Source organism: Bemisia tabaci, chromosome 4 (assembly GCF_918797505.1).
Source record: "Bemisia tabaci chromosome 4, PGI_BMITA_v3".
NCBI classification, from domain to species: domain Eukaryota; kingdom Metazoa; phylum Arthropoda; class Insecta; order Hemiptera; family Aleyrodidae; genus Bemisia; species Bemisia tabaci.
In genome coordinates this window covers 26,410,691-26,417,623 of record NC_092796.1, presented here as the reverse complement: position 1 = coordinate 26,417,623, position 6,933 = coordinate 26,410,691, and the positions used below count along the sequence as shown (strand labels likewise).

Sequence of the window (6,933 nt, the reverse complement as noted above, 5' to 3'; positions counted from 1 at the left end):
CTCTAGGCTATTTTACTCGTCATATTTTTGCTTTGATGTGATATTTCAGTTTTAATGCTCCCATATTACATACTCGGCAGATATTTTCCATGATTTGGATGATTTTCCGACTCTTGTAATTTTTAACAGAAATCGGTGAACATTAAAAACTTTTCAACAGTTCTATTAGATTGTATTACATAATAATTGTTAATCCCAGTCATTAGCAGTGGTAGATGAGTGTTGCGCCCACTTATAGATCTCGAAGATGTTGGTTTATATCAAATATAAATCGAGTCATGCAAAAAGGGCGGAAGTTCAAAGACTCATCAGCCATGGCTTTCATCTTCAATAAATTCGAGCATGGCTCATTTATATCTGATTTCCGCCTTTTTTGCCATGCTGGACAGTATGAACAACAAAAGCGATTGTCCATCAGTTCTTGGAACTCTGCCTTTTTCGCAGGACTTGAATTATGCACCATTAAATCTGAGCACATGTGGATCGCAAAATAGAAGAAATAGGTTTCATTAATCTTTTTTATTTATATGCATGGCTCAGCAGTTCCTACAGAAAAAAAAACAGGAAGTGTTGGTCGTTTTGGTCAGGGGAGACCTACAAGAGTGAAGGAAATTTTTCCCTTCAATCTGTAGACACCCTGGTTACTTGGTTTTGCTAGTTCATATTGTTGTAACAACTTTAGACACCCTGCTCCAGATCAGTATAGTTGCTATAGTTTTCATAATGTCAAGAATGATTTTAAAAAAAGTCTGCTTAATTCCTTGCTCTAAATTTTTCACACTAGATTTTAACAAGATGGATTTCATTCTTGTTTTACCAAACGCCTTTATTGTAAGAAAGAAAACTCAAGGGCTTATGAATTACCTAACTTGTTAACGTGTCCCAATTTTATAAATTTGATCGTTTTTTAAAGTAAGCTCATAAAAACTTGTCGTTCTTATACACATGTTGCATGTTTAAAAAAGAAGTTTAATGTCAACCTTTAATTATGTCCACATCATTTTATAAAATTTCATTGTAAATAACAAAAATTAATATCATTTTCAAAAGTTTTCATAGAGAATTGAGATTTTGTGTTTCTGTGAAAATAATTATGCTTCTGGGCAAAAATTGCAACATTTCTATGGAATGTTTTGATGAAGACTTTCCTGACCACTTTTTTGGGTCTGAAAGTAAAATTTAGAGACACGTGTGTGAGGAAGGTTTGACTAGCAATGAGTCCATAGGACAAAACTCGCCAAGGAGTAAAAAGACAATACTTATGTATACAATATATACTTATTATCTTTTCGACTACCCTGGTATCACATTAAAAAATTTGTCTCAGACGTAATCTAACATCTTCCCCTAGAAATAAATATAGAATACAAAATGAACCAATCAGTAAGGTAATAATCTTTCCAACAATTCCAATAATGATTTCCCCAGTTAATGTTTATTGTTGATTCTAATGCTCTATTCCTGCGTGCTAGTTAACTTCCTAGCTGCTTTTTAAAAAAAATTGCAAATCAATGAGCCAATAATCTTAATGTAAGTTGTAGTAGCTTAATAGCCAATAGCATGTACCATGCCTATAATGTTCTTTAAAGCCTGCCTAAGGTTTTGGCATAGGTAATAGGTGCTTTGTATAATTAGAAGATGGATTGAGCCACATGTCTGGCCTATGCTTAACAAAATGTTACATTGTTGCAGAGTATTACGATAATTTCTAGAAAATATCCCTGAAAAATATATTACAAACTAGATTGAAGTCTTTTCTGTGCCCATTCGTATTAAATTCTAAAGTTTTTTTAATATAAATTTCTAAGTGTTGATGTCTGTTCTGGTTCTCTAAAGTGTATCAGACATTCAAAAATCTGAAACTTCTCTATGTAAAATCCCTTGTAATCGTTTGTCTCCTGAATTATTGAAATTTGCTAAAAGCAAAACTCATCTTTAGTTCAAGCCTTTGGTTTTAAAATCTTTGAAGTGAGCTCTTGTAAATGAAATTAAATGCTGTTGAATCTGGGCTGTTTTTAAGTATGAACTTGGTCGCAACTTCATTTAAAATTTGAGATTTTTTTTTATTTCCTTGTTATCCCGAAGGTTGTGCTAGATTTTTATGAGTGTTTTAATTTATTCACGTTACTTTTTCTTCGATTCATTATTTTATTATCCAAATATCATGTTATGTTGCATTGTTTCCTAAGTCATTGTGTATTGTGATTCCTAGCACATGATCAATTTTGTAAATATTCTTCACGATTACAATTTTTAGGTCAATGTCCAATGTTTCATAGCATTTCATTGGGAGTATGTCCATTTTATTTAGTATTTACTCGAGTCTAATGTCGCTTCAGACTCAAAAAAATTAGGCAAGTCTGCATCTCTGTAATCTCATCTGTGAAGTTGGATAATTTTTTAGGGCTCCTGACGCACTGTTGTCCGGGAGCAATTATTGAATACATTATACATAGTTAATCAAACCAGAAATACCTATTCAGCAATTTTGAACTTTGCCGAATGTGTAGCCTTCAACTAATATGATTGGTTTTTTTTTTCTTCCTTTTTTTTTACCTCCTATTTTATTCTGTATTGAGTCAATCCCTTCACATTTATACATAGACTGTCCCGAAATTTTATAGAAGGATAATTTGTATGTTTACAAATCATTTTCCCAAATTTGTCACACATGACAAAATTGTATCAAAAGATGTCTCTAACTTGCCTACGTTTTTTAACTTATACATGTATATCTGTGTTCGTGATTGCCTGAACATTTCTATCAGGATTCGGAAGATTCTCTGCAGATTTTATTGTTTAAGGCTTTATAGCTAACAATCAGACTGGTCGATTTTTAACTTACTCTTCTGTCTTTTTATGAAAAATGTTCTGATGATTGAGATAATCTTTTTCTTCATTGTATCATTGAATCCGCTGAAAAAATTCACAGCTTTCATTCTTTTTATTAAAATCAAGGAGCTCTCAGTCCAAGGAATTCATTTTTCCATTTAATTATTGAGCTTCTTTGACATGGGCAAACTGCCACCCAACAGTAGGGGAACTTAAGAGTAACCTCACATTTGGTTTCATTGAATCAGCATCAGCTGTAGCTTGTAAAGCTGTAACTTGTCTGCCAAACTGCTTCCATGTGCTCTATTTTAACACAAGTTATGATGGTGCAATTTTCCTACTTCATAACTAAAAACCCTTTCTCTATCGATTTTTTTATTTTTTTTCGTAGTCATTTTCCTTAAATCTGAAGAGTTTGAATGAAAAGCATACGGCTTGTTACTGAGCACTGTTGCTTGCTTAATCTGTATTTTCTAAGTAAAGAATTCCTTAAAACAATTGTCAGCAGATGAGGAAATACCGCCTACAGTCTGTTATGTATTTCTTTCTAAGTTTCTCAATGCTACATATTAAGCCTTCATTTTAATGATATCCTCCTGTAATATGGAGTTGTTTGCATGTACGTTACTATCTTCACAACCAATCGGAATCATAGAATTTATATTTTTGTCTCTTGGTGAATCATCGGATGGTCTGATCAAGTGTATTATATCTAAATCATGAATAGCTCCTCTATGGTTTTTTCATACTTTATGTGTTCCAAAAGTTTGTTACGCTGTTATATTCTTATTTGTTAAATTCTTTGATTTACTAAAAAAAATTACTAATGGACCCCATTTTTTTACCGTGACCCGAAAAAAGGTTATCCAATCATTAAAATCTTACAGTCAGCTTTTCAAATTTTTGTTTTGTCTTCTTTTTTTTTAGTTGTGTCCAAGTTTAAATTAAACAGAAAGAGGAAGAAAATTTCCGAAAGGTGTCAATGATGTGAAAAAAAGTTCATATTTGAAGTGATAACTGTTTCAGAAATTCCAATTAATAGGAGGCAAGTCTTAGTTTTATGACTGACTGAATTAAGTAATATGTTGGCTCAGCATGACTTTTCATGTATAAATATTTACCCAACACATCTCATGGAAATGTCTAATGACTGAAGTTCACTCTGGATTTTCATTAAATTAGGGCTTTGAAATTCTTGGACATAATACTTGAATTGTAAACCCATATTCAGCCTTTCAAAAGGAGTCTACACATAATTAAGAAACCTATTCCCTCCATTTTCATTTTTACTCAGTTTAATCTTTATTTGTTTCTTATTCACTCGATCAAAGTGATTCTCCTCAGCAACTTGGTGTGAAGTCGATTTGGCATCTGTACCAATTTACCAAAATCCTCAGGTAAAATTAAAAATGTGTGAAATTTTGAAATTTCTTGGGAATGCCAAACAAACCTTTCAGATCATTTTATTGTAGATTCCCATCAGAAACACGTTATTGACTGTTTTCATCTTTTGAACTAGTGGTATGCAGGTAAATGCTTCTTATTATCCCCATTTAGCTCTTTCGTAACCTTCATTGTGATACTATTGTATTTTATTCTCTTTCAGCTTGTTGAATCATATATCAAGTGAATGTATTTTTTTTTTTCTAATGTAATTTTTTTTTATTATCGAATACAATACATGTCCTAATTTTTGACTTTACTCGTTGTTTCATAAATGGTTAAATTCCTCTCCTCGAGAGTAGGTCTCCTCAATTTTTTAGGTGAAGAAATAGTAGATCATACCTACACATTTTCCCTCAAGGCTAAACAGAATCCTAAATTTTAATGTTAAAAGTATTCACTAAGGAAGAAATTAACTTTTCGGAGTAAATACTTGGAAGGTCAGGATCTAGTCCTACATGAAGAAGATATTAGTTAATTTTAAAGAGGAAAACATTTATCACTCTATCTCAACAAGTTAATATTAATATGACATTAAGTTTTAAATGAAAATGCATTGTAAAAAATCAATATTCCATCAGGATGAAATTAACATTTACATTGATATATAAGGCGAATAACATTCTTTTGATATCAAGAAAAACTGTGTAAAAATTACTGTCAGTCTCCTGGCTTACGAGCAGTTGAAATTTTTGTTGCAAGGCCAAAAACTGAATTCAGAAGTTCAATTTTTCAGCACAAGGAGAAATAAGTTCGGTTTAAAATCAACTATATCTCAATTTCGGAAGCCCCCAAGCCCCGCTCTCCTTCCATTTCTAAATACCTTGAAGCCCAAAACATGTTAACGAACTTTTCATTCAACTCTTGGATGCAACTTGCCGAATGAAAAGTTGAATAGTGTGATACTGACGAGAGAAAACGATAACTTGATGAAAAATTGAACAGCAACTTGAATGTGACGTCACATTCAACTTTTTGCTCAACTTCCCATTGGATGGAACGAAATCTTCCGACCGACATGAGCCGAAGCTGTATCTTCGTGAACCGCAGGCTGATGATATCACACTACAATGATGATTGTATCAAATTTTCTCGCATCCAACTTTTCGTTCTATTACGTCGGATGAATAGTTTGATAGTGTGAATTGGGCTTGGTGAAACTTCTTACAAATTAAGTGTAATTACAGTAATTTTAGAGTGCCTATTCAAGTTTAATACTGAAGTAGCGTCCCGGTTTGGTTTTTCGGCTTTCCCGTGCCGCTACTGCAGTTTCGACCAATAAGGCCGTAGTTTAAGGGCGCTAAAGCCAGGGTTGTATTTCGCAAATGGATTATTTTTGCAGAATAATTAAAAATTAAAGAGCAAGAGTAATTTAACTAAATAATAAAAGGAACTCAAATATACAATATAGTGCAAAACAATTTGGAAAATCTCGTGACGTAAATACATAAGATTCGTAAACGCCTTCAATTGAAGCGTGATACCTCACGCGTTCCGGAGAGTTCAAATAGTTGTATCCCTGCGCCTTAGCAAGGCGATGGAAGTTTAATATTGAAGTAGCGTCCTCGCGTTGTTTTTCGGTTTTCCTGTGCCGCTACTGTGGTTTCAACCGTTAAGGGCCTTAACTTAAGGCCGTAGTTTAAGGGCGCTAAAGCCAGGACTGTGATACGCAAAAAGATATTTTTTGCATAATAATTGAAAATTAAGAAGCAGGAATAATTTAACTAAATAATAAAAGGAACTCAAATCTACAATAAAATGCAAAAAACTAACGTAGTTTAAGGGCGCGAAAGCCAGGATTGTATTTTGCAAAAAGAAAATTTTACCAGAATAATTAAAAATTAAGAAGCAGGGATAATTTAACTAAATAATAAAAGGAACTCAAATATACAATATAATGCAAAACAATTTGGAAAATCTCGTGACGTAAATACATAAGATTCGTAAACGCCTTCAATTGAAGCGTGATACCTCACGCGTTCCGGGGAGTTCAAATAGTTGTATCCCTGCGCCTTAGCAAGGCGATCGAAGTTTAATATTGAAGTAGCGTCCCGGTTTGGTTTTTCGGCTTTCCTATGCCGCTACTGCAGTTTCGACCGTTAAGGCCGGAGTTTAAGGGCGCTAAAGCCGAGATTGTACTTCAAATAGGATAATTTTTGTAGAATAATTAAAAATTAAGAAGCAGGAATAATATTACTATATAATAAAAGGAGCTCAAATCTACAATATAAAGCAAAACATTTTGGAAAATCTCGTCATGAAAATCCGGAAGATTCGAAAACGCCTTCAAATGAGGCGTCATACCTCACGCGTTCCGGAGAGTTCAAATAGTTGTATCCCAGCGCCTTACCAAGACGATGGAAGCTTCATATTGAAATAGCGTCCCCGCGTTGTTTTTCGGTTTTCCTGTGCCGCTACTGTAGTTTTGACCCTTAAGGCCGTAGTTTAAGGGCGCGAAAGCCAGGATTATATTTCGCAAAAAGAAAATTTTACTAGAATAATTAAAAATTAAGAAACAGGAATAATTGAACTAAATACTAACAGGAACTCAAATCTACAATATGATGCAAAAAAATTTGGAAAATCTCGTCATGTAAGTACAGAAGATTCGAAATCGCTTTCAATTGAATTCAACATTTCACAGTCAGCGTGGTGCAT

The 6,933-nt window shown here is 33.3% G+C and overlaps 1 protein-coding gene across 1 annotated transcript in view; it reads left to right on the top strand.

Annotated features, from left to right (window-relative positions):
• LOC109043452 (uncharacterized) overlaps positions 1 to 4,534 on the top strand; it is a gene marked incomplete in the record, with an annotated part of 20,210 nt that extends 15,676 nt beyond the window's left edge. The window contains 1 exon segment of the mRNA XM_019060652.2: positions 1 to 4,534.
• Between the last annotated feature and the right edge of the window lie 2,399 nt (positions 4,535 to 6,933).